Here is a 27,476-nt window from a genome sequence, read left to right as displayed (position 1 = left end):
GTCGATATGTAGGTAGCACATGGTTGCTAGCAGGCAGCAGCTTCCAGTTATCAATGTGAATATACATAGAACTAACAATCCTTTCTCAGAGAGGTTGTACTTAGACTAAACAGACTCAGTACCTGGAAGTCTTTGGAAATAGCCCATGAATAGCTGCCCGATCATGGCAGGTGGAATATGATAACCCAGATTTTTGAAGTTCTAGCATCCAATGATTTTTCCAGTAAGGCTTGCTCCAGTCTACAAAAGTTTATATATATATATATATATATATATATATATATATATATATATATATATATATATATATATATGTGTGAAGCAATGATAGCAGTTACATAGCTACAACACATAATGCTAGAGCAATTGCTGTACTGAAATACCCTTGCATTTGTTGCCTTAAAAAGTTTTAGAGGTTGAGTTTGCAAGAGGGTCTATTTTCCAAATATAACGACTAGCAGTGTGTATCCATCACTCGCCCTTTCTGTGGACTGCTCATTTTCCGAGCAGCTGGATATGTGCAATCCTCTGTCTACACGGTCTACAGCTCCCACGCCAAATGATAGCCTTTCACTCTGCTCTGCATATTCACTGGCTGCAGTATACTACAGTAACAGCTAGGACCACATGTGCCCGAAAATCTCAGGAAAGAGGAGTGCTAGATTGTAGCCTGCATAACGGTTTGCTGCATGCACAGACCCTTTGAACCTAATTCACAGTTTAAACAAAAATGGATTTTGAAATTTTCACCTTGGTAAAATCTTGTTGCTCTTGGTGGTGAAAATGAAATGTGCAGACTGATTTAAGGCTATGGGGTTGTGCCCTTGCTTACCTGTGAAAATGAAGCCGCTCTGTACTTGTGTTCTACATGCAGAGGCAGCCAGTATTTTGTCCCTTACGTGGTTTGTCCAGGAACAGTTTCTTTTTTTTTTTTTCTCTTTTGTTCTACTCCTAACTCTAATGAGGCCACTTTAACTTTGTCTGTAGTATCAAGACTATTTGCTCCAGTGGGGATTATGGGGTCTATTCATGAAGCACTGAAAAGAGTGGAGAAGTTGCCCATGGCAACCAGTCAGTGTTGAGGTAACATATATTTCTCTGACGTCCTAAGTGGATGCTGGGGACTCTGTCAGGACCATGGGGAATAGCGGCTCCGCATGAGACAGGGCACAAAAGTAAAAGCTTTAGGATCAGGTGGTGTGCACTGGCTCCTCCCCCTATGACCCTCCTCCAAGCCTCAGTTAGATTTTTGTGCCCGGCCGAGAAGGGTGCAATCTAGGTGGCTCTCCTAAAGAGCTGCTTAGAGTAAAAGTTTTAATAGGTCGACACAGACACGGACACTGACTCCAGTGTCGACGGTGAAGAAACAAACGTATTTTCCTTTAGGGCCACACGTTACTTGTTAAGGGCAATAAAGGAGATGTTACATATTTCTGATACTACAAGTACCACAAAAAAGGGTATTATGTGGAGTGTGAAAAAACTACATGTGGTTTTTCCTGAATCAGATAAATTAAATGAAGTGTGTGATGATGCGTGGGTTTCCCCCGATAGAAAATTATTGGCGGTATACCCTTTCCCGCCAGAAGTTATGGCGCGTTGGGAAACACCCCTTAGGGTGGATAAGGCGCTCACACGCTTATCAAAACAAGTGGCGTTACCGTCGCCAGATACGGCCGCCCTCATGGAGCCAACTGATAGGAGGCTGGAAAATATCCTAAAAAGTATATACACACATACTGGTGTTATACTGCGACCAGCGATCGCCTCAGCCTGGATGTGCAGCGCTGGGGTGGCTTGGTCGGATTCCCTGACTGGAAATATTGATACCCTTGACAGGGACAGTATTTTATTGACTATAGAGCATTTAAAGGATGCATTTCTATATATGCGAGATGCACAGAGGGATATTTGCACTCTGGCATCAAGAGTAAGTGCGATGTCCATATCTGCCAGAAGATGTTTATGGACACGACAGTGGTCAGGTGATGCAGATTCCAAACGGCACATGGAAGTATTGCCGTATAAAGGGGAGGAGTTATTTGGGGTCGGTCCATCGGACCTGGTGGCCACGGCAACAGCTGGAAAATCCACCTTTTTTACCCCAAGTCACATCTCAGCAGAAAAAGACATCGTCTTTTCAGCCTCAGTCCTTTCGTCCCCATAAGGGCAAGCGGGCAAAAGGCCAGTCATATCTGCCCAGGGATAGAGGTAAGGGAAGAAGACTGCAGCAGGCAGCCCATTCCCAGGAACAGAAGCCTTCCACCGCTTCTGCCAAGTCCTCAGCATGACGCTGGGGCCGTACAAACGGGTGCGGTGGGGGGTCGTCTCAAGAGTTTCAGCACGCAGTGGGCTCACTCGCAAGTGGACCCCTGGATCCTACAAGTAGTATCCCAGGGGTACAGATTGGAAATTCGAGACGTCTCCCCCTCGCAGGTTCCTGAAGTTTGCTTTACCAACGTCTCCCTCCGACAGGGAGGCAGTATTGGAAACAATTCACAAGCTGTATTCCCAGCAGGTGATAATCAAAGTACCCCTCCTACAACAAGGAAAGGGGTATTATTCCACACTATATTGTGGTACTGAAGCCAGACGGCTCGGTGAGACCTATTCTAAATCTGAAATATTTGAACACTTACATACAAAGGTTCAAATCAAGATGGAGTCACTCAGAGCAGTGATAGCGAACCAGGAAGAAGGGGACTATATGGTGTCCCTGGACATCAAGGATGCTTACCTCCATGTCCCAATTTGCCCTTCTCACCAAGGGTACCTCAGGTTCGTGGTACAAAACTGTCACTATCAGTTTCAGACGCTGCCGTTTGGATTGTCCACGGCACCCCGGGTCTTTACCAAGGTAATGGCCGAAATGATGATTCTTCTTCAAAGAAAAGGCGTCTTAATTATCCCTTACTTGGACGATCTCCTGATAAGGGCAAGGTCCAGAGAACAGTTGGAGGTCGGAGTAGCACTATCTCAAGTAGTTCTACGACAGCACGGGTGGATTCTAAATATTCCAAAATCGCAGCTGTCTCCGACGACACGTCTGCTGTTCCTAGGGATGATTCTGGACACAGTCCAGAAAAAGGTGTTTCTCCCGGAGGAGAAAGCCAGGGAGTTATCCGAGCTAGTCAGGAACCTCCTAAAACCAGGAAAAGTGTCAGTGCATCATTGCACAAGGGTCCTGGGAAAAATGGTGGCTTCTTACGAAGCGATTCCATTCGGCAGATTTCACGCAATAACTTTTCAGTGGGATCTGCTGGGAAAATGGTCCGGATCGCATCTTCAGATGCATCAGCGGATAACCCTGTCTCCAAGGACAAGGGTGTCTCTTCTGTGGTGGCTGCAGAGTGCTCATCTACTAAAGGGCCACAGATTCGGCATTCAGGACTGGGTCCTGGTGACCACGGATGCCAGCCTGAAAGGCTGGGGAGCAGTCACACAAGGAAAAAATTTCCAGGGAGTGTGATCAAGTCTGGAGACTTCTCTCCACATAAATATACTGGAGCTAAGAGCAATTTACAATGCTCTAAGCTTAGCAAGACCTCTGCTTCAAGGTCAGCCGGTATTGATCCAGTGGGACAACATCACGGCAGTCGCCCACGTAAACAGACAGGGCGGCACAAGAAGCAGGAGGACAATGGCAGAAACTGCAAGGATTCTTCGCTGGGCGGAAAATCATGTGATAGCACTGTCAGCAGTGTTCATTCCGGGAGTGGACAACTGGGAAGCAGACTTCCTCAGCACGACCTCCACCCGGGAGAGTGGGGACTTCATCGGGAAGTCTTCCACATGATTGTGAACCGTTGGGAAAGACCAAAGGTGGACATGATGGCGTCCCGCCTGAACAAAAAACTGGACAGGTATTGCGCCAGGTCAAGAGACCCTCAGGCAATAGCTGTGGACGTTCTGGTAACACCGTGGGTGTACCAGTCGGTGTATGTGTTCCCTCCTCTGCTTCTCATACCTAAGGTACTGAGAATTATAAGAGGAGTAAGAACTATACTCGTGGCTCCGGATTGGCCAAGAAGGACTTGGTACCCGGAACTTCAAGAGATGCTCACAGAGGACTCATGGCCTCTGCCGCTAAGAAGGGACTTGCTTCAGCAAGTACCATGTCTGTTCCAAGACTTACCGCGGCTGCGTTTGACGGCATGGCGGTTGAACGCCGGATCCTAAGGGAAAAAGGCATTCCGGAAGAGGTCATTCCTACCCTGGTCAAAGCCAGGAAGGAGGTGACCGCACAACATTATCACCACATGTGGCGAAAATATGTTGCGTGGTGTGAGACCAGGAAGGCCCCACGAAGAAATTTCAACTCGGTCGATTCCTGCATTTCCTGCAAACAGGAGTGTCTATGGGCCTCAAATTGGGGTCCATTAAGGTTCAAATTTCGGCCCTGTCGATTTTCTTCCAGAAAGAATTGGCTTCAGTTCCTGAAGTCCAGAAGTTTGTCAAGGGAGTACTGCATATACAACCCCCTTTTGTGCCTCCAGTGGCACTGTGGGATCTCAACGTAGTTCTGGGATTCCTCAAATCACATTGGTTTAAATCGCTCAAATCTGTGGATTTGAAATATCTCACATGGAAAGTGACCATGATGTTGGCCCTGGCCTCGGCCAGGCGAGTGTCAGAATTGGCGGCTTTGTCTCACAAAAGCCCATATCTGATTGTCCATTCGGACAGGGCAGAGCTGCGGACTCGTCCCCAGTTTCTCCCTAAGGTGGTGTCAGCGTTTCACCTGAACCAGCTTATTGTGGTACCTGCGGCTACTAGGGACTTGGAGGACTCCAAGTTGCTAGATGTTGTCAGGGCCCTGAAAATATAGGTTTCCAGGACGGCTGGAGTCAGGAAAACTGACTTGCTGTTATCCTGTATGCACCCAACAAACTGGGTGCTCTTGCTTCTAAGCAGACGATTGCTAGTTGGATGTGTAGTACAATTCAGCTTGCACATTCTGTGGCAGGCCTGCCACAGCCAAAATATGTAAATGCCCATTCCACAAGGAAGGTGGGCTCATCTTGGGCGGCTGCCCGAGGGGTCTCGGCTTTACAACTTTGCCGAGCTGCTACTTGGTCAGGGGCACACCCTGGCTGAGGAGGACCTGGAGTTCTCTCACTCGGTGCTGCAGAGTCATCCGCACTCTCCCGCCCGTTTGGGAGCTTTGGTATAATCCCCATGGTCCTGACGGAGTCCCCAGCATCCACTTAGGACGTCAGAGAAAATAAGAATTTACTTACCGATAATTCTATTTCTCGTAGTCCGTAGTGGATGCTGGGCGCCCATCCCAAGTGCGGATTGTCTGCAATACTTGTACATAGTTATTGTTACAAAAATCGGGTTATTATTGTTGTGAGCCATCTTTTCAGAGGCTCCGCTGTTATCATGCTGTTAACTGGGTTCAGATCACAGGTTGTACAGTGTGATTGGTGTGGCTGGTATGAGTCTTACCCGGGATTCAAAATCCTTCCTTATTGTGTACGCTCGTCCGGGCACAGTATCCTAACTGAGGCTTGGAGGAGGGTCATAGGGGGAGGAGCCAGTGCACACCACCTGATCCTAAAGCTTTTACTTTTGTGCCCTGTCTCCTGCGGAGCCGCTATTCCCCATGGTCCTGACGGAGTCCCCAGCATCCACTACGGACTACGAGAAATAGAATTATCGGTAAGAAAATTCTTATTAAAATGCATTCTATAAAATTCTACGTAGCAGCTGATTGGTTGCTATGGGCAACTTTTCCACTGGCTCACTTCTCACCACCTTTTCACTGCTTCATGAATAGACCCCTATACAGTAAGTCTCTATGAAAGTTCCTCCTTAACTGTGCACATTGTAAAGGGAGAAACACTGACCATTAATCAAAAGGGGGTCATGTTTATTGGAAACATGTCGATCATTCCGTAAACATAGGGATGGTCACATACTGTTTATATTAGCAGACCATTTGTTTTGGATAGTTTTCCTACTTACAAACGAGAAAAATCATTCCGCAGTACTATATAAGGTCTTTGTCTTTCTGTACGTCCCTGATGCTGCTTGTGTTTTTGAATGGGTTACACAAGTGTCGCCATGCAATATTACATTAGGGACTTGATCATGTTAAAGCCAATTTATCAGCTAATAAGCCGGTTTCTGCTACCTACATACGTGTCCTCCTACATCGTTGCTGCAGTCCCGTTAAACAGCCCTTCTAGTCGCGCCTAGTCGTGAGTGCATTTACTAACACCAGGTGGGGGGTTTTTGTGCATTTTTACCCCAAAAATGCATCTTATTCTAATTTGCTATTTGAATAAGAAGCATACGCAGACTCTGCTGGATAAAATTAAATGCGGCATGCATATAATCTGTGTGCGCCTGTATCCAAAATGCTATGTTACAGTGTGTTCCTGGAAAACAATAAGGTAGCATTTTGTATGCAGATACAGTGGCACATAGAATATAGGCAAGCTGCATAACGATGCGAATAAGACACCTTTTCGCCAATAAGACGCCTGACGTTGGCAAAGCTGCCTGGGAACTGCTGTGTCCATCACGCCAGGCATCTTGCAGTGCATTGGCGTATCTGTTGGTGCTCAATAAGCAGTAACGGAAACCAATCCAACATCCCACACTACTCAGATCCTTAAAGCGGAATCTGCTGCTGTGTTGGCAATTACCTAAGTAGTACTTTATTGACCTAAAAGGAGGTAGGGTTTGGAGTAAAGCGGCACTAAAATTCGTTTTTATATCCTTTCTCTTAATAGTTTCTGAAAACTGGTTTTCTAATGTGTACGTTAAACCACTTGGTACTTCTGCAATCTTTACCTCCGAGTGCACAAACGTAAAGGGTGCTTTTGTAATTTTATTTTGGAGAAGCTGTCAGAACGAAAGGCATCAAAAGCCCTTTGCAGAGAATTGTGCATCCCAACATGGGCATGTGAGAGGAATGGAATAATGTGTAGCCGGTGCCCGTGTTTCCGGGAATTAATGTATATGCTATAGAAGCTGTACTCCCATCTATCAGGAGACTGGCTTTTCAGCTGTACATTTTCCACCATCTTCTAAACATTTCATGTGTGATGTACATTTAATTGGATTAAGATCAAAGACCTCTATTTGAGATGGATGTTTGGTCTTGATGCGTCCTTTCAAAAGAAAAAAAAAATGGTTTCACAACCGCCAACAATTCGGTAAAGGAATTTCCAGCAGTGAAACATTGTTAACTTTAATATGCTTTCTCTGACGTCCTAAGTGGATGCTGGGACTCCGTAAGGACCATGGGGATTAGCGGCTCCGCAGGAGACTGGGCACAACTAAAGAAAGCTTTAGGACTACCTGGTGTGCACTGGCTCCTCCCACTAAGACCCTCCTCCAGACCTCAGTTAGATTCTTGTGCCCGGCTGAGCTGGATGCACACTAGGGGCTCTCCTGAGCTCCTAGAAAGAAAGTGCTGCTGCAGCGTGGTCTGATACCCTGTCAGATAATAACTAAGACAGGGATAATATTTTGCTAACAATGAGCATATTTAAGACGTTGTCTTATATATATATAAAGGATGTACAGAGGGATATTTGCCGGCTGGCATCCAGAATTAATGCAATGTCCATTCTGCCAGGAGGGTATTAGAAACCCGGCAGTGGACAGGTGATGCTGCCTGTAAAAGGCACATGGAGATTCTGCCTTATAAGGGTGAGGAATTGTTTGGGGATGGTCTCTGGGACCTCGTATCCACAGCAACAGCTGGGAAGAAAATTTTTTACCTCAGGTTTCCTCACAGCCTAAGAAAGCACCGTATTTTCAGGTACAGTCCTTTCGGCTTCAGAAAAGCAAGCGGGTCAAAGGCACTTCCTTTCTGCACAGAGACAAGGGAAGAAGGAAAAAAGCTGCACCAGCAGCCAGTTCCCAGGATCAAAAATCTTCCCCCGCTTCCTGGACACAGAACAGAATAAAAATGGTTTCTCCCGGAGGAGAAGTCCAAGGAGTTGTTGTTGTCTCTAGACAGAGACGACCTAATACGTATACAGGTGTCGGTGCATCAATGCACGCGAGCCCTGGGAAAGATGGTAGCTTCTTACGAAGATATTCCATTCGCCAGGTCCCATGCAAGGATTTTCCAGTGGGATCCGTTGGACAAGTGGTCCGGGTCGCATCTTCAGATGCATCGGCGGATAACCCTGTCTCCAATGGTCAGGGTGTCGCTGTTGTGGTGGCTGCAGAGTGCTCATCTTCTAGGGGGCCGCAGATTCGGCATACAGGACTGGGTCCTGGTGACCACGGATGCCAGCCTTCGAGGCTGGGGGGCAGCCTCGAAGGCTGGGGCTTGGGCTTGGGCATCTAAGGCTACTGGACACCATTAGCTCCAGAGGGATCGAACACAGGCCCAGTCCTCGGTCGTCCGGTCCCGGAGCTGCGCCGCCATCCCCCTTGCAGAGCCAGAAGAACGAAGAGAAGTTGAAAATCGGCAGCTGAAGACTCCGGTCTTCATTAAGGTAGCGCACAGCACTGCAGCTGTGCGCCATTGCTCCCTTAGCACACCACACACTCCGGTCACTGATGGGTGCAGGGCGCTGGGGGGGGGGCGCCCTGGGCAGCAATTAGATTACCTTACTTGGCGAAAAGCACATAATACAGTCTGATAAACTGTATTTCTCTAACGTCCTAAGTGCATGCTGGGGACTCCGTAAGGACCATGGGGATTAGCGGCTCCGCAGGAGACTGGCCACAACTATAAAGAAAGCTTTTAGACTACTGGTGTGCACTGGCTCCTCCCACTAAGACCCTCCTCCAGACCTCAGTTAGATTCTTGTGCCCGGCCGAGCTGGATGCACACTAGGGGCTCTCCTGAGCACCTAGAAAGAAAGTATATTTAGGTTTTTTATTTTCAGTGAGATCTGCTGGCAACAGACTCACTGCAGCGAGGGACTAAGGGGAGAAGAAGCGAACCTACCTAACAGGTGGTAGTTTGGGCTTCTTAGGCTACTGGACACCATTAGCTCCAGAGGGATCGACCGCAGGACCCGACCTTGGTGTTCGTTCCCGGAGCCGCGCCGCCGTCCCACTTACAGAGCCAGAAGCACGAAGGAGGTCCGGAAAATCGGCGGCAGAAGACTTCGGTCTTCACCAAGGTAGCGCACAGCACTGCAGCTGTGCGCCATTGCTTCTCATGTACACCTCACACTTCGGTCACTGATGGGTGCAGGGCGCTGGGGGGGGCGCCCTGAGGGCAATAAATAACACCTTGGCTGGCAAAATATACATCATATATAGTCCCAGAGGCTATATAGATGTAAAATTACCCCTGCCAGTTTCACAGAAAAAGCGGGAGAAAGTCAGCCGAAAATGGGGCGGGGCTTCTCCCTCAGCACACTGGCGCCATTTTTCCCTCAGTTCCGCTGGAAGGAAGCTCCCTGACTCTCCCCTGCAGTCTGAGAATACTACAGAAGGGTAAAAAAGAGAGGGGGGGCACTAAATTTAGGCGCAGTATAGATATATATATATATATGTAATATATATATATATATAAAAAAGCAGCTATAGGGAAAACACTCATTGATAGTGGGATCCCAGTGTTATATAGCGCTCTGGTGTGTGCTGGCATACTCTCTCTCTGTCTCCCCAAAGGGCTTTGTGGGGTCCTGTCCTCTGTCAGAGCATTCCCTGTGTGTTTGCGGTGTGTCGGTACGGCTGTGTCGACATGTTTGATGAGGAGGCTTATGTGGAGGCGGAGCAGATGCCTGTAAATGTGATGTCACCCCCTGCGGGGTCGACACCTGAGTGGATGGTGCTGTGGAAGGAATTACGTGATAGTGTCGACTCCTTACATAAAAGGTTTGACGACATACCTAATGTGGGACAGCCGGCTTCTCAGCCTGTGCCTGCCCAGGCGTCTCAAAAACCATCAGGGGCTCTAAAACGCCCGCTACCTCAGATGGTTGACACAGATGTCGACACGGATACTGACTCCAGTGTCGATGACGAAGAGACTAATGTAACTTCCAGTAGGGCCACACGTTACATGATTGAGGCAATGAAAAATGTGTTGCACATTTCTGATGTTACCCCCGGTACCACAAAAAAGGGTATAATGTTTGGAGAGAAAAAACTACCAGTAGCTTTTCCTCCATCTGAAGAGTTAAATGAAGTGTGTGAAGAAGCGTGGGCTTCCCCTGATAAAAAGATGGTAATTTCTAAGAGGTTACTAATGGCGTACCCTTTCCCGCCAGAGGATAGGTCACGCTGGGAAACATCCCCTAGGGTGGATAAAGCGCTCACACGCTTATCAAAGAAGGTGGCACTACCGTCTCCGGATACGGCCGCCCTGAAGGAATCTGCTGATAGAAAGCAGGAGGCTATCCTGAAATATATATATACACACACAGGTGTGATACTGAGACCGGCTATAGCTTCAGCTTGGATGTGCAGCGCTGCTGCTGCGTGGTCAGATTCCCTGTCAGAAAATATAGATACCCTAGACAGGGACACTATTTTGCTAAACGTAGAGCATATAAAAGAAGCACTTTTATACATGAGGGATGCACAGAGGGATATTTGCCGGCTGGCATCCAAAATTAGTGCAATGTCCATTTCTGCCAGGAGAGGGTTATGGACTCGGCAGTGGACAGGTGATGCAGATTCCAAACGACACATGGAAGTTCTGCCTTATAAGGGTGAGGAATTGTTCGGGGATGGTCTCTCGGACCTCGTTTCCACAGCAACAGCTGGGAAGTCTAAATTTTTACCCCATGTTCCCTCACAACCAAAGAAAGCACCGTATTATCAGGTACAGTCCTTTCGGCCCAATAGGGGCAAGCGGGTTAAAGGCGCGTCCTTTCTGCCCAGAGGCAGAGGTAGAGGGAAAAAGCTGCAGCATACAGCCAGTTCCCAGGAGCAAAAGTCCTCCCCCGCTTCCTCTAAGTCCACAGCATGACGCTGGGGCTCCACAGGCGGAGCCAGGTACGGTGGGGGCCCGTCTCAAAAATTTCAGCAATCAGTGGGCTCGCTCACGGGTGGATCCCTGGATCCTTCAAATAGTATCTCAGGGGTACAAACTGGAATTCGAGACGTCTCCCCCCCGCCGTTTCCTCAAATCTGCCTTGCCAACCACTCCCTCAGGCAGGGAGGCAGTGTTACAGGCAATTCAAAAGCTGTATTCACAACAAGTGATAGTAAAGGTGCCCCTACTTCAACAAGGAAGGGGTTACTATTCCACAATGTTTGTGGTACCGAAACCGGACGGTTCGGTGAGACCCATTTTAAATTTGAAATCCTTGAACACATATATAAAAAAATTCAAGTTCAAGATGGAATCGCTCAGGGCGGTTATTGCAAGCCTGGACGAGGGAGATTACATGGTATCGCTGGACATCAAGGATGCTTACCTACATGTCCCCATTTACCATCCTCACCAGGAGTACCTCAGATTTGTGGTACAAGATTGTCATTACCAATTCCAGACGTTGCCGTTCGGTCTCTCCACGGCTCCGAGGGTCTTTACCAAGGTAATGGCGGAAATGATGATACTCCTTCGAAGAAAGGGAGTTTTAATTATCCCATACTTGGACGATCTCCTGATAAAGGCTAGGTCCAGAGAGCAGTTGTTGGTAGGGGTAGCACTATCTCGGGAAGTGCTACAACAGCACGGCTGGATTCTAAACATTCCAAAGTCACAGCTGGTCCCTACGACACGCCTGCTGTTCCTAGGGATGGTTCTGGACACAGAACAGAGAAAAGTGTTTCTCCCGGAGGAGAAGGCCAAGGAGCTGTCATCTCTAGTCAGAGGCCTCCTACTACCAAAACAGGTGTCGGTGCATCACTGCACGCGGATCCTGGGAAAAATGGTAGCTTCCTACGAAGCGATTCCATTCGGCAGGTTTCATGCAAGAACCTTTCAGTGGGACCTGTTGAACAAGTGGTCCGGATCGCATCTTCAGATGCATCGTCTGATAACCCTGTCTCCGAGGACAAGGGTGTCTCTGCTGTGGTGGCTGCAGAGTGCTCATCTTTAAGAGGGCCGCAGATTCGGCATACAGGACTGGGTCCTGGTGACCACAGATGCCAGCCTTCGAGGCTGGGGAGCAGTCACACAGGGAAGAAACTTCCAAGGACTATGGTCAAGTCAGGAGACTTCCCTGCACATAAATATTCTGGAACTAAGGGCCATTTACAATGCCCTAAGTCAGGCAAAACCCCTGCTTCAAAACCAGCCGGTACTGATCCAGTCAGACAACATCACGGCGGTCGCCCATGTAAATCGACAGGACGGCACGAGAAGCAGGACGGCGATGGCAGAAGCCACAAGGATTCTCCGATGGGCGGAAAATCATGTGTTAGCACTGTCAGCAGTGTTCATTCCGGGAGTGGACAACTGGGAAGCAGACTTCCTCAGCAGGCACGACCTCCACCCGGGAGAGTGGGGACTTCATCCAGAAGTCTTTCAAATGATTGTAAACCAGTGGGAAAAACCACAGGTGGACATGATGGCGTCCCGCCTAAACAAAAAGCTAGAAAAATATTGCGCCAGGTCAAGAGACCCGCAGGCGATAGCTGTGGACGCTCTTGTAACCCCGTGGGTGTACCGATCGGTTTATGTGTTCCCTCCTCTTCCTCTCATACCAAAGGTACTGAGGATAATAAGGAGAAGAGGAGTAAGAACTATACTCATTGTTCCGGATTGGCCAAGAAGAGCGTGGTATCCGGAACTTAAAGAAATTATGTCAGAGGACCCATGGCCTCTACCGCTCAGACAGGACCTGCTGCAGCAGGGGCCCTGTCTGTTCCAAGACTTACCGCGGCTGCGTTTGATGGCATGGCGGTTGAACACCGGATCCTGAAGGAAAAGGGCATTCCGGAGGAAGTCATTCCTACGCTGATAAAAGCTAGGAAAGAAGTAACCGCGAACCATTATCACCGCATATGGCGAAAATATGTTGCGTGGTGTGAGGCCAGGAAGGCCCCAACGGAAGAATTTCAGCTGGGCCGGTTCCTGCACTTCCTACAGTCAGGGGTGACTATGGGCCTTAAATTGGGTTCCATTAAGGTCCAGATTTCGGCTCTATCGATTTTCTTCCAGAGAGAATTGGCTTCACTACCTGAAGTTCAGACTTTTGTTAAGGGAGTGCTGCATATTCAGCCCCCTTTTGTGCCTCCAGTGGCACCTTGGGATCTCAACGTGGTGTTGGATTTCCTAAAGTCACATTGGTTTGAGCCACTGAAAACCGTGGATTTGAAATATCTCACGTGGAAAGTGGTCATGTTGTTGGCCTTGGCTTCGGCCAGGCGTGTTTCAGAATTGGCGGCTTTGTCATGTAAAAGCCCTTATCTGATTTTCCATATGGATAGGGCAGAATTGAGGACTCGTCCCCAGTTTCTCCCCAAAGTGGTATCAGCTTTTCATCTGAACCAACCTATCGTGGTGCCTGCGGCTACAAATGACTTGGAGGCTTCCAAGTTGTTGGATGTAGTCAGGGCCCTAAAAATTTATGTTTCCAGGACAGCTGGAGTCGGGAAGACTGACTCGCTGTTTATCCTGTATGCGCCCAACAAGTTGGGTGCACCTGCTTCTAAGCAGACTATTGCTCGCTGGATCTGTAGTACGATTCAGCTTGCACATTCTGCGGCTGGACTGCCGCATCCTAAATCAGTGAAAGCCCATTCTACGAGGAAAGTGGGCTGCTCTTGGGCAGCTGCCTGAGGGGTCTCGGCTCTTCAACTTTGCCGAGCTGCTACTTGGTCAGGGGCAAACACGTTTGCAAAATTCTACAAATTTGATACCCTGGCTGAGGAGGACCTTGAGTTCTCTCATTCGGTGCTGCAGAGTCATCCGCACTCTCCCGCCCGTTTGGGAGCTTTGGTATAATCCCCATGGTCCTTACGGAGTCCCCAGCATCCACTTAGGACGTTAGAGAAAATAAGAATTTACTCACCGGTAATTCTATTTCTCATAGTCCGTAGTTGATGCTGGGCGCCCATCCCAAGTGCGGATTGTCTGCAATACTTGTATATAGTTATTGCTTAACTAAAGGGTTATTGTTGAGCTATCTGTTGAGAGGCTCAGTTGTTATCATGCTGTTAACTGGGTATTGTATCACGAGTTATACGGTGTGATTGGTGTGGCTGGTAAGAGTCACACCCGGGATTCAAAATCCTTCCTAATTGTGTCAGCTCTTCCGGGCACAGTATCCTAACTGAGGTCTGGAGGAGGGTCTTAGTGGGAGGAGCCAGTGCACACCAGTAGTCTAAAAGCTTTCTTTATAGTTGTGCCCAGTCTCCTGCGGAGCCACTAATCCCCATGGTCCTTATGGAGTCCCCAGCATCCACTACGGACTATGAGAAATAGAATTACCGGTGAGTAAATTCTTATTAAGTGCATTAACCCCCGCCATTAAAGTACATAAAAGGACAGAAGCCCGCCGCTGAGGGGGCCGGGCCTTCTTCCTCAGCACACCGGCGCCATTTTCTCTTCACAGCTCAGCTGGAAGGAAGCTTTCCAGGCTCTCCCCTGCAGTATCCTGGTACACAAAGGGTAAAAAAGAGAGGGGGGGGGCACATAAATTTAGGCGCAAAACTGTGTATATAAGCTGCTATAGGGGAAAAATCACTCAGTATAGTATACATCCCTGTATTATATAGCGCTGTGGTGTGTGCTGGCATACTCTCTCTCTGTCTCTCCAAAGGGCCTGGTGGGGGAACTGTCTTCAAATAGAGCATCCCCTGTGTGTGTGGTGTGTCGGTACGCGTGTGTCGACATGTCTGAGGTAAAAGGCTCCTCTAAGGAGGTGATAGAGCGGATAAGTGTGTGGGAGGGTGTCTCCGTCAACAACGCCGACACCTGTTTGGATATGTGTAAGTGCTGAGGTAAAATTATTGCACAAAAGGTTAGGGAACAGAAAGGAAATCTACCCTGGTCTGTCCCTATGTCACAGAGTCCTTCAGAGTCTCTCTATGCTCACTATCCAAAATAACAAAGTATCGACACGGAGTTTAACTCCACTGTCGACTACGATAATGCAAAGTTACAGCCAAGAGGGCTAAAAGATATTCAATATATGATTATTGGAATAAAAGATGATTTGCATATCACTGATGACTCATCTGTCCCTGACACGAGAGTACACATGTTAAGGGGAAGAATGCTGAGGTAAATTTCCCTCCTCCTCATGAGGAAAAAGAGCGGGAATCTCCAGACAAGAGACGGCAGCTTCCCACAAGAGAATTCTCAGGCTGTATCCTTTCCCCACTAGGGCCAGGATGTGTTGAGAATCTTCCCCTTGGGTGTCCTGTTTGCACTAGCTATTCTCAGGGATCCTGCAGATGGGTGGTCTTCTGTATGCCGGCGGTCGGGCTCCCAGCGCTCAGTATACCGGCGCCGGGAGCCCGACAGCCGGCATACCGACACTTATTTTCCCTCGTGGGGGTCCACGACCCCCAAAGAGGGAGAATAAAATAGTGTGGCGCGCGTAGCGCGTGCCCGTGGCGAGCGCAGCGAGCCCACAAGGGGCTCATTTGCGCTCGCCACACTGTCGGTAAGCCGGCGGTCGGCCTCCCGGCGCCGGTATGCTGGTCGCCGGGAGCCCGACCGCCGGCCGGCCGTAGTGAACCCCTGCAGATAGTGTGCACATTCTAGTATACTACCCAGACCGGCGATTGTGTCGGCATGGGTTTATAGCGCTGTGGCAGCGTGGACAGGTACCTTATCAGCAGAGATTGAGACCCTAGTATGCATATAAATATGATAGATATATAATTATAAAGCATGCCCAAAGGGACATGAGTATACTGGGTCCTAGAGACAAAAGCTATGTCGATTTCTGCTTGACGTGTCCTGTAGAATATACATTGGACAGATGATGCCGACTTAAGAGGCATATGGAAGGCTGAGGATTGTGTGGAGAAAGGTTCTCGGGCCTGGTCTCCACCGCTATAGCTGGTAATTCTGATATTTTGCCTTATATTCCTGCACAGCCTAGGAAAGCACGACATTATTAAATGCAGCTTTTCGAATAAAGAAACAAGAAAGTCTGAGGTGCGTCCTTTCTGGTCAGAGCCGGGGGCAGAGGAAAGAAGCTGTACAACACAGCTAATCCCCAGGAACAGAAGTCCTCCCCGGCCTCTACAAAAATCCACCGCAGGTCGCTGGGGCTCCACAGGCGGAGCTAGGCCCGGTGGGGACACGCCTTCGTAAGTTCAGCCACAAGTGGGTTCACTCCCTGTTAGATCCCTAGGCAATAGAAATTGTATCGCAGGGATACAGGCTGGACTGTGAGAAGATGCCCCCTCACCGAGGACCCGGCGGGCTTCCCCCCAAGAGAGGGAGCCAGTGTTAACTGCAATTCGTAAATTGTATCTTCAACAGGTGGTGGTCAAGGGTCCCCTCCTTCAACAAGAGGGTGTTATTATTCGACCATGTTATAATCTCGAAACCAGACGGTTCGGTTAGACCCATATTGAATTAAAATCCCTGAACATATACCTGAAAAGGTTCAGGTTCAAGATGGAATCGCTAAGAGCGGTCATTGCAAGCCTGAAATGAATCGGGACATAAGGGATGCATACCTTCGTGTCCCCATTTATCCACCTCATCAGGCGTACCTCAGTATTGCGGTACGGGATTGTCATTACCAATTTCACCAAGGTAATGGTGGATATGATGGTGCTCCTGCGGAAGCAAGGTGTCACTATTATCACATACTTGGATGATCTCCTCATAAAAGCGAGATCAAGAGAGCAGTTGCTGGACAGCGTATCACCTTCTCTGGAAGTGAAACGGCAACACGACTGGATTCTATATATATTCCGAAGTCGCAGTTGGTTCCTACAGCTCATCTGCCTCGCCTAGGCATGATCCTAGACACAGACCAGAAGAGGGTTTATCTCCCGATAGAGAGAGCTCAGGAGCTCATGACACTGGTCAGGAATCTATTGAAAACCAAAACAGGTGTCAGTGCATCACTGCACTCGAGTCCTGGGAAGGATGATGGCATCATACGAGGCCATCCCCTTCGGCTGGTTCCATGCAAGGACAATGGAACTTACTGGACAAGTGGTCTGGATCACATCTTCAGATGCATCGGTTAATCACCCTATCCCCCAGGGCCAGGGTGTCTCTCCTGTGGTGGCTGCGGAGTGCTCACCTTCTCGAGGGCCGCAGATTCGGCAATCAGGACTGGGTCCTGGTGACCACGGATGCAAGCCTCCGAGGGTGGGGGGGCAGTTACACAGGGAAGAAAATTCCAAGGTTGTGGTCAAGCCAACAGACTTGCCTTCACATCAATATCCTGGAACTAAGGGCCATATACAACGCCCTAAGTCAAGCGGAGTTCCTGCTTCGCGACCAACCGGTTCTGATCCAGTCAGACCGCAGGGGCTCATGTAAACCGCCAGGGCAGCACAAGGAGCAGGGTGGCGAGGGTAGAAGCCACCAGAATTCTTCGCTGGGCGGAGAATCAAGTAAGCGCACTGTCAGCAGTGTTCATTCCGGGAGTGGACACGACCTCCACCCGGGAAAGTGGTGACTTCATCAGGAAGTCTTCACGCAGTTTTGCAAATTGATGGAAACTGCCTCAGGTGGACTACATGGCGTCCCACCTCAATAAAAAGATAAAAAAGGTTTTACGCTGGGTCAAGGGACTCTCAGGCGATAGCTGTGGTCGCACTAGTAACACCGTGGGTGTTCCAGTCGGTCTATATATTCCCTCCTCTTCCTCTCAGACCCAAGGGCTGAGAATTGTAATAAACGGAGGAGTGTGAACAATATTCTTTGCTCCGGATTGGCCAAGAAGGACTCGGTACCCGGAACTCCAAGAAATGCTCTCAGAGGACCCATGGCCTCTGCCTCTCAGTCAGGACATGTTGCAACAGGGACCCTGTCTGATCCAAGACTTACCGCGGCTGCGTTGGACGGCATGGCGGTTGAACGCCGGAACCTAGCGGAAAAGGGCATTCCGGATGCAGTTATTCCTACGCTGATAAAGGCTAGGAAAGACATGACAGCAAGACTTTTTCACTGTATATGGCGAAAATAGGTTGCTTGGTGTGTGGCCGGGAAGGCCCTACAGAGGAATTCCAGGGGGGTCGATTCCTGCACTTCCTACAGTCAGGAGTGACTATGGGCCTAAAATTAGGATCCATAAAGGCCAAGATTTCGGCCCTATCCCTTTTTCTCTCAAAAAGAACTGGCTTCACTGCCTGAAGTTTGGACGTTGTTACAGGGGTGCTGCATATTCAGCCCCTTTTGTACCTCCAGTGGCACCTTGGGATCTTAACGTGTGTTGGATTCCTAAAATCCCACTGGTTTGAGCCACTTAAGACCGTGGAGCTAAAATATCTCACGTGGAAAGTGGTCATGCTTTTGGCCTTAGCTTGGACTAGGCGTGTGTCAGAATTGGCGGCTTTGTCATGTAAAAGCCCATATCTGATCTTCCATATGGAAAGGGCAGAATGGAAGACTCGTCCCCAATTTCTCCCTAAGGTGATATCATCGTTTCATTTGAACCAACCTATTGTGGTGCCTGCGGCTACTAGGGACTTGGAGGATTCCAAGTTGCTGGACGTAGTCCGGGCCCTGAAACTTTGTTTCCAGGACGGCTAGAGTCAGAAAAACTGACTCGCTATTTATCCTGCATGCACCCAACAAGCTGGGTGCTCCTGCTTAAAAGCAGACTATTGCTTGCTGGATCTGTAGCACGATTCAGCTTGCACATTCTGCGGCTGGACTGCCGCATCCTTAATCAGTAAAAGCCCATTCCACGAGGAAGGTGGGCTCTTCTTGGGCGGCTGCCCGAGGGGTCTCGGCTTTACAACTTTGCCGAGCTGCTACTTGGTCGGGTTCAAACACTTTTGCAAAATTCTACAAGTTTGATACCCTGGCTGAGGAGGACCTTGAGTTTGCTCATTCTGTGCTGCAGAGTCATCCGCACTCTCCCGCCCGTTTGGGAGCTTTGGTATAATCCCCATGGTCCTTACGGAGTACCCAGCATCCACTAGGACGTTAGAGAAAATAAGAATTTACTCACCGGTAATTCTATTTCTCGTAGTCCGTAGTGGATGCTGGGAGCCCGTCCCAAGTGCGGACTCTCTGCAATACATGTATATAGTTATTGCTTAACTAAAGGGTTATTGTATGAGCCATCTGTTGAGAGAGGCTCAGTTATTGTTCATACTGTTAACTGGGTATAGTTATCACGAGTTGTATGGTGTGATTGGTGTGCTGGTATGAGTCTTACCCTGGATTCCAAATCCTTTCCTAGTAATGTCAGCTCTTCTGGGCACAGTTTCCCTAACTGAGGTCTGGAGGAGGGGCATAGAGGGAGGAGCCAGTGCACACCAGATATAGTACCTAATCTTTCTTTTAAGAGTGCCCAGTCTCCTGCGGAGCCCGTCTATACCCCATGGTCCTTACGGAGTACCCAGCATCCACTACGGACTACGAGAAATAGAATTACCGGTGAGTAAATTCTTATTTTCTCTAACGTCCTAGTGGATGCTGGGGACTCCGTAAGGACCATGGGGATTATACCAAAGCTCCCAAACGGGCGGGAGAGTGCGGATGACTCTGCAGCACCGATTGAGCAAACAAGAGGTCCTCCTCAGCCATGGTATCAAACTTGTAGAACTTCGCAAAAGTGTTTGACCCCGACCAAGTAGCAGCTCGGCATAGTTGTAATGCCGAGACCCCTCGGGCAGCCGCCCAAGAAGAGCCCACCTTCCAAGTGGAATGGGCTTTAACTGATTTTGGCAGCGGCAATCCAGCCGCAGAATGAGCCTTCTGAATCGTGTAACAGATCCAGCGAGCAATAGTTTGCTTTGAAGCAGGAGCACCCAGCTTGTTGGATGCATACAGGATAAACAGTGACACCGTTTTCCTGACTCTAGCCGTTCTGGCTACATAAACCTTCAAAGCCCTGACCACATCCAGTAACTCGGAATCCTCCAAGTCACGAGTAGCCACAGGCACCACAATAGGTTGGTTCATATGAAAAGATGACACCACTTTTGACAGAAATTGTGGACGGGTCCGCAAGTCTGCTCTATCCATATGGAAAACCAGATAGGGGCTTTTATGTGACAAAGCCGCTAATTCTGACACACGCCTAGCCGAAGCCAAGGCTAATAACATGACCACTTTCCACGTGAGATATTTTAACTCCACCGTTTTAAGTGGTTCAAACCAGTGTGATTTCAGGAAACTTAACCCACGTTAAGATCCCAAGTTGCCACTGGAGGCACAAAAGGAGGCTGAATATGCAGCACTCCCTTACAAACGTCTGAACTTCTGGTAGAGAAGCCAACTCTTTTCGAAAGAAAACGGATAGGGCCGAAATCTGGACCTTAATGGAACCCAATTTTAGGCCCAAATTCACTCCTGACTGTAGGAAGTGAAGGAAACGGCCCAGCTGGAATTCCTCTGTAGGAGCATTCCTGGCCTCACACCAAGAAACATATTTTCGCCATATACGGTGATAATGTTTAGCGGTCACGTCCTTCCTAGCCTTTATCCGCGTAGGAATGACCTCATCCGGAATGCCCTTTTCTGCTAGGATGCGGCGTTCAACCGCCATGCCGTCAAACGCAGCCGCGGTAAGTCTTGGAACAGACAGGGCCCCTGTTGCAACAGGTCCTGTCTTAGAGGAAGAGGCCACGGGTCCTCTGTGAGCATTTCTTGCAGATCTGGATACCAGGTCCTTCGTAGCCAATCTGGAACAATGAGGATTGTTAATGAGGATTGTTAATTAAAAGAGATTATAACCAATAGTATTCCTAGGCGACCCTGTAAGGATTTACGCCCAATTAGTTTTAAGGTATGGTATTTCCTATAATTAATTAATAGAATCTAATAGATGATACATTTGTCCATAGTGGATTTCTTTCCTCTTTTCATTAGGTAGTTTATACAAAACACCATTATCCAACTGATTACACATTTAAGAAGGAATACCTCTTAAGCTCTAATCAGGAGCCCTGATATAAGAGCTTCATCCACTAAGTCCAGATATAGGAGATTCTGAATAATTGTACATTAGAGGTATGTCCAGTCAATATTTGTAGTAATGACGACAATAATAACAATGTTTTATTAGTTCCTTAAAATAAATACATCTAAGAATGTGTTATTTACATATTTATTTCAGGTTATGATCCTTTATATTAATTCATCATGAGCAAATTAGCCTTTTCCTATATTCGGTAGGTACTGTTTACATACCACATACATATAATTTTCCCAATTTAAAGTAGCAGTTTTTCTCAAATAGTCCACTATTTTTATTTTCCCCCAAACAAGTTACCCCTGATGAAGTCGATAAGACGAAACACGTTTGTCAGTCAGAGAATCACAACCTAGTCTGTAAAGATACTCCCTGTCGAGCTCGCACCTTGTAAAAGGTGAGGGGATATCTAGATTCCACCTTACAAACGTGTTGGCTGTGTACTCTTTTAGTTGCATTTTATTGACACAATTTTATACTTTGAACTGTGTATACGTTATTAAAATAACTTTTTACTAATTGGCCTGTTGGCCTCTTGTTTGGGTGACTATTTGGTGAGGGGTGTCTGTTACAGGTCCCCAGATTTAAATACCCTCCAGTCTACATTCCGACGAAAATAACGCTGGAAGAACTGTGTAATTACATTCCACTTTAGCGCACTTGGGAATTTGTGTTTATATATATGTGTGTGTGTGTATGTGTATGTGTGTGTATATATATATATATATATATATATATATATATATATATATCTCTGTAATATACACATACACAGATAGATAGTAAATTCGTCACAACTTAATACAATTTAGAAATATATGGTGGTATACATACCACCAGGGACTGGGAGCGGGAGTTCTAGGATGAGGGAGGGACGGAGGGAGCTGCTGTGGCTGAGCTTCCACAGCCACATTCCATTCCCACTGGAATTCTATGTCCGAATCGCTGGAATTCTATGTCCGAATCGCTGAAATTCTATGTCCGAATCGCTGGAATTCTATGTCCGAATCGCTGGAATTCTATGTCCGAATCGCCGGACACACGTCTAACACCAACATAGCTGTCAATTCCTCAGTTATCCGCTTTGCAACAGGATGACTGTTGTCATATTTCATCTTCCTCACAAAGGACTGTTGGGCAGTCAATTGCTTAGTTGAAGTAGTACAAGTGGTCTTCCGACTTCCCCCTTTGGGATGACGATTGACTCCCAGCAGCAGCAGTAGGCGTACCATTCAAGGATCCTCGGAATCCCGGTTAGGAGAGGACTCATCAGTCTTGCCAGTGACATGGCCTGCAGGACTACTGACGTTCATGGCTGAGGAGGAAGTTGACGTTGAGGTAGTTTCACAACTTGACACTGACTTCTGATGAATGCGCTGCAGGTGACGTATAAGGGAGGATGTTCCTAGGTGGTTAACGTCATTACCCCTACTTATTTACAGATTGACAGAAGCAACGCACGGCTTGACACCTGTTGCCTGGATTTGTGGAGAAATAATTCCACACCGAAGAGGTGGCTTTTTTGGTAATTTGCCCAGGCATCACAATGGGCTTCTTAATTCCATGGACAACAGGTGTCTCCCCCGGTGCCTGACTTAAACCATATCACAATCAGAATTCTCTTCGTCCACTTCCTCCTCAGTGCCAGCAACACCCATATCCTCATCCTGGTGTACTTCAACAGTGACATCTTCAATTTGAATATCAGGAACTGGACAGTGGGTGCTCCTTCCAGCACTTGCAGGGGGCGTGTAAATGGTGGAAGGAGCCACCTCTTCCTATCCAGTGTTGGGCAGGTCAGGCATCACAACCGCCGACACACTTGGACTCTCCTTGGGAATTTGTGATTCCATCTTACAACGCACAGTTCTTTGCTGTGCTTTTTCCAGCTTAACTCTAATCATTTTTCTAGCAGGAGGATGAGGGCTTCCATCGTCATGTGAAGCTGAACCACTAGTCATGAACGTAGGTCAAGGCCTTAGCCGTTCCTTGCCACTCCGTGTCGTAAATGGCGCATTGGCAAGTTTACGTTTCTCCTCAGACCATTTAAATTTATTTTTTGGGGGCCTTTTTACTGAACTTTGGCTTTTTGGATTTTACATGCCCTCTACTATCACATTGGGCATCGGCCTTGGCAGACGCGTTGATGGCATTTCATCGTCTATGTCATGACTAGTGGCAGCAGCTTCAGCACTAGGAGGGAGTGGTTTTTGATCTTTCCCTATTTTATCCTCCAAATTTTTGTTCTCCATTATTTTTCTGAAGTTAAATAATACAATATGCAGCACAGGAGAGCATACCCCTACACCTCACAGGGCAAACCCTGTAAAAATTATTTGGATTAAATATTAATAACCCCTTTATTTGGAGTAAATAATATACAGCACAGGACAGCACCACTGAACTTATATGGCAGCACCACTGGACTGATGCAGGACAACACAGCACCACTGCAATGGACTGGATTTATACAGCAGCACTGGGCATATGGCAGCAGAGGACACCACTGTGAATGGTCACTGGACTGACTGACTGATGCACAGGACACTACCACTGGTCTGATACAGGACAACACAGCTAATTATACAGCAGCACTGGACATATGGCAGCAGAGGACACAAGCACTGTGACTGGACAGATTCAGCATAAGACAAGGACACTAGGAGAACGGAGACACATCCTCTCTATACACTCTCCAATGCCAGAGTGAAAATGGCGGTGACACGCGGGTTCTTATATGGAATCCAAATCCCGCGAGAATCCGACAGCAGGATGATGACGTTTTGCCTAGTTCTGGTTTCCGAGTCAGGCGGGAAACCCCAAACCTGACTCTGATCCAGGCTCGGAGCGTGAAGTTTGGTAGGGTTCGGTTCTCTAAGAACCAAACCCGCTCATCCCTAGTATTTTGTGATCAGCTGTTCATATTATAATGTACCTCCTGAAGTAATGGCTTAGTACCAATTGTGCAACAATGATTCTTACCACTCCCAGATTAATGTCACTATGTTAAATGCTATAACTCTGGATACCCTTTCCAGTTAGAAATTTGTCCAATCAGTTTTTAAATGCATTTCCAGAGTCTGCCATTACTACCTTCTCCGGCAGGGAGTTCCAAATCTTTATTGCCCTTACCGTGAAGATCCCTTTCCTACGTTGTGTACGGAATTTTCTCTCCTCTAGCCTCAGTGAGTGCCCACATGTCCTATACAGAGTTCTTTTAATAAACAAATCCCCTGCTAACTACTTGTAATGACCCTTTACATATTTGAAGATATTAATAATGTCACCTTAGTCGCCGTTTTTCTAGTGTATACATATTTAACTTGGCAAGCCTTTCCTTGTACTCTAGTGTCTCTAGCCCTTTAATCAATTTAGTAGCCCGCCTTTGAACCCTTTCTAGTTCCCCGATATCTTTTTTTTTTTTTTTTTATAATATGGTGCCAAAAATTGAACACAATATTCCAGGTGCGGACGTACCAATGATTTATACAGTGGCAGGATTACATCCTCGTCCCTTGTCTCAATGCCCCGTTGTATGCATGCGAGCACTTGCCTTTTTTGCAGCATTTTGACATTGTGTACGGTTATTAAGCCTATTATATATGAGCACCCCAAAATCTATTTCCACCACAGTTACCACTATAATTTCCCCATTTAGAGTGTACGATGCTTGTGTGTTTGTTTGTTTTTGTCCCAAAATGCATAATCTAGCATTTTTCTGTATTGAACCTCATTCCCCATTTAGACGCCCATGCTTCAAGTTTAAATAGGTCATTTTGTAGAGACTCCACATCGCTGTCTGTATTAATTACCTTACACAGCTTAGTATCATCCGCAAAGATTGACACTTTGCTTTCCAGGCCTATTCCTGGATCGTTGATAAATATATTGAACAGTAGCAGGCCAAGTACGGACCCTTGTGGTATTCCGCTGACTAATGGTGCCCAGCTGGAGAACATCCCGTTGACCACTACTCATTGTACTCTGTTTTCCAGCCAATTACCTATCCATGTACAAATAGTATATCCTAGACCAAGTTCCCTTAATTTGATGATTAGTCTCCTGTGAGGCACTGTATCGAAGGCTTTTGCAACATCTAAATAGACCACATCCACTGCTTTTCCCTGCTTAAGATTCTCACTCACTTCCTCGTAGTAGCTACTTAAGTTAGTTTGACATGATCTGTCCCTTACAAACCCATGCTGACTTTTGGTAATAATCTTATTGACCTGCAGATAATGATATATGCTATGCCTCAAGATACCTTCCAATACTTCACCCACTATAGAGGTTAAGCTAACTGGTCTATAGTTACCAGGATTATTTTTAGTTCCCTTTTTAAATAAAGGCACTACCTCCGCTGTGCACCAATCCTTAGGTACCCTACCTGATCTGATTGAACTATGGAAAGTCAAGTATAGGGGTTTGCTAGCTGTGACCTAAGCTCCATAATAACCCTCAGATGAAAACCATCTGGGCCTGGTGATTTATTAATCCTTATTTTGCTTAGTTTCTCTAGGACAACTTCCTCACTTAAACAAGCATCCAGCCAAGAGTCATTACCTTCACTATCGTTATGCATTACTCTCACCGACTGATCCTCTCTGGTGAATACTGAGGGGAAAAAATTGTTCAGTAGTTCCGCTTTTATTTTATCATCGTTTATCAAAACTCCCAATTCATCTTTTAATTGGCCTATGTTCTTTTTTAACCTTTTACCATTTAAGGGGTATATGCAATTCACGGCGAATCGCGGCAATTTTTCGCCGTTTTTTAATTCGACTAAATTCGCCAGGTGAATTCCGGAAGGTGGCTTCCGGAATTCACCATATTCAATGAAAAACGGATTCGCCAGAATCGCGGGCGAAAATCGGCCGATTTGGCGGATTTTGCCGCGATTTTAAAAAACGGGGAAAAACGGGAAAAACCCGGAAAAAAAATGGCGTGGGGTCCCCCCTCCAAAGCATAACCAGCCTCGGGCTCTTCGAGCTGGTCCTGGTTCTAAAAATGCAGGGGAAAAATTGGGCAGGGATCCCCCGTATTTTTAAAACCAGCACCGGGCTCTGCGCCTGGTGCTGGTGCCAAAAATACGGGGGACAAAAAGAGTAGGGGTCCCCCGTATTTTTAACACCAGCATCGGGCTCCACTAGCTGGACAGATAATGCCACAGCCGGGGGTCACTTTTATGCCGTGCCCTGCGGCCGTGGCATTAAATATCCAACTAGTCACCCCTGGCCGGGGTACCCTGGGGGAGTGGGGACCCCTACAATCAAGGGGTCCCCCCCCCCAGCCACCCAAGGGCCAGGGGTGAAGCCCGAGGCTGTCCCCCCCCATCCAATGGGCTGCGGATGGGGGGGCTGATAGCCTTTTGTGATAATAAAAAGATATTGTTTTTTCCAGTAGTACTACAAGTCCCAGCAAGCCTCCCCCGCAAGCTGGTACTTGGAGAACCACAAGTACCAGCATGCGGGAGAAAAACGGGCCCGCTGGTACCTGTAGTACTACTGGAAAAAAAATACCCAAATAAAAACAGTACACAGACACCTTGATAGTAAAACTTTATTACACACTACCGACACACACATACTTACCTATGTTGACACGCCGACTGCCACGGTCTCCGACGATCCTTGGGTACCTGTGAAAAAATTATACTCACCTTCAAGCGTCCAGAGGTACATCCAGGTCCAGAGATAATCCACGTACTTGGCAAAACAAAAAAACGAACACCGATCCATACCGGACTGAAAGGGGTCCAATGCTTTCACATCAGACCCCTTTCTCCCGAATCCCGGGACATCACGTGACTCCTGTCACTGAAGTCCCTTCAGCCAATCAGGAAGCGCTACTTCCGTGGCGCTCACCTGATTGGCTGTGCACTGTCTGAGCTGTCAGACAGCGCATCGCAAAGCCGCTCCATTACTTTCAATGGTGGGAACTTTGCGGGTAGCGGTGGGGTTAACCCGCGGTCAGCCGCTGACCGGCGGGTGACCTCACCGCTAGCCGCTAAGTTCCCACCATTGAATATAATGGACTGGGTTGTGCGATGCGCTGTTTGCTCAGACTTGCAGAGCCAATCAGGTGAGCGCAACGAAGTTGCGCTTCCTGATTGGCTATAGAGACCTTTCTGTGACAGCTGTCACTGACAGGTCTCTCTGCATTCGGGGATAGGGGTCATATGTGTCAGCATGGGACCCCTTTCAGTCCGGCATGGAGCGGGTATTTGCGTTTTGTTTTTTTCTACAAGTACGTGGATTTATCTCTGGACCATGGCTGAGGTGAGTATATTGATCTTTTATTTTCAGGTACCCCTGGATTCTACATGGAGAAGAGGACCGATGTCGGCGTGTGAACATAGGTAAGTATGTGTGTGTCGACGTATGAAATAAAGTTTTACTTTCACGGTGTGTGTGTCCTGTTTTTATTTGGGTATTTTTTTCCAGTAGTACTACAGGTACCAGCGGGCCCGCTTTTCTCCCGCATGCTGGTACTTGTGGTTCTCCAAGTACCAGCTTG

At 47.6% G+C, this 27,476-nt stretch overlaps 1 protein-coding gene across 3 annotated transcripts in view; it reads left to right on the top strand.

Annotated features, from left to right (window-relative positions):
* Positions 1 to 27,476, top strand: part of RYK (receptor like tyrosine kinase) — a 432,692-nt gene that overhangs the window by 391,912 nt on the left and 13,304 nt on the right. The gene's annotated exons all lie outside the window — the stretch shown is intronic.

This window comes from Pseudophryne corroboree, chromosome 4 (assembly GCF_028390025.1).
Source record: "Pseudophryne corroboree isolate aPseCor3 chromosome 4, aPseCor3.hap2, whole genome shotgun sequence".
In the NCBI taxonomy this organism is placed as follows: domain Eukaryota; kingdom Metazoa; phylum Chordata; class Amphibia; order Anura; family Myobatrachidae; genus Pseudophryne; species Pseudophryne corroboree.
The sequence above is the reverse complement of the archived record's forward strand: the minus strand, read 5'-3'. Positions and strand labels throughout refer to the sequence as shown.